Raw genomic sequence first — 350 nt, 5'->3', positions numbered from 1 at the left:
CCCTTCCTATTATTTATAACCAGTGATATGTTGAGGCCAGCTTGCACCTGTGTGCACATCGTCCTGCTTTTATATGCAATAAAATTGGTAACTTGAAACTGGTCATGCTGAGATTATTTATTCCATTAAAAGTAATAAAGACTACCAATCAGAGATTTGTTTTGTTTTGTTTTGTTCTGAGAACCAATCGTTAACCATTTACCAACATCCCACTGCTTACAATCAAAATCTTAAGTGATGGAACATATGAGTGTATGGAAAAGGGCTGTGATACTGTGAGCTCTAGGAGGACAGAAGTAGCAGGATGTTGTAGAAAGAAGTTGGATTTTGCCATCAAAGAGCCCTATCTT

This window comes from Pteropus alecto, unplaced genomic scaffold (assembly GCF_000325575.1).
Source record: "Pteropus alecto unplaced genomic scaffold, ASM32557v1 scaffold36, whole genome shotgun sequence".
Taxonomy (NCBI): domain Eukaryota; kingdom Metazoa; phylum Chordata; class Mammalia; order Chiroptera; family Pteropodidae; genus Pteropus; species Pteropus alecto.
Note: the sequence above shows the minus strand (reverse complement) of the source record.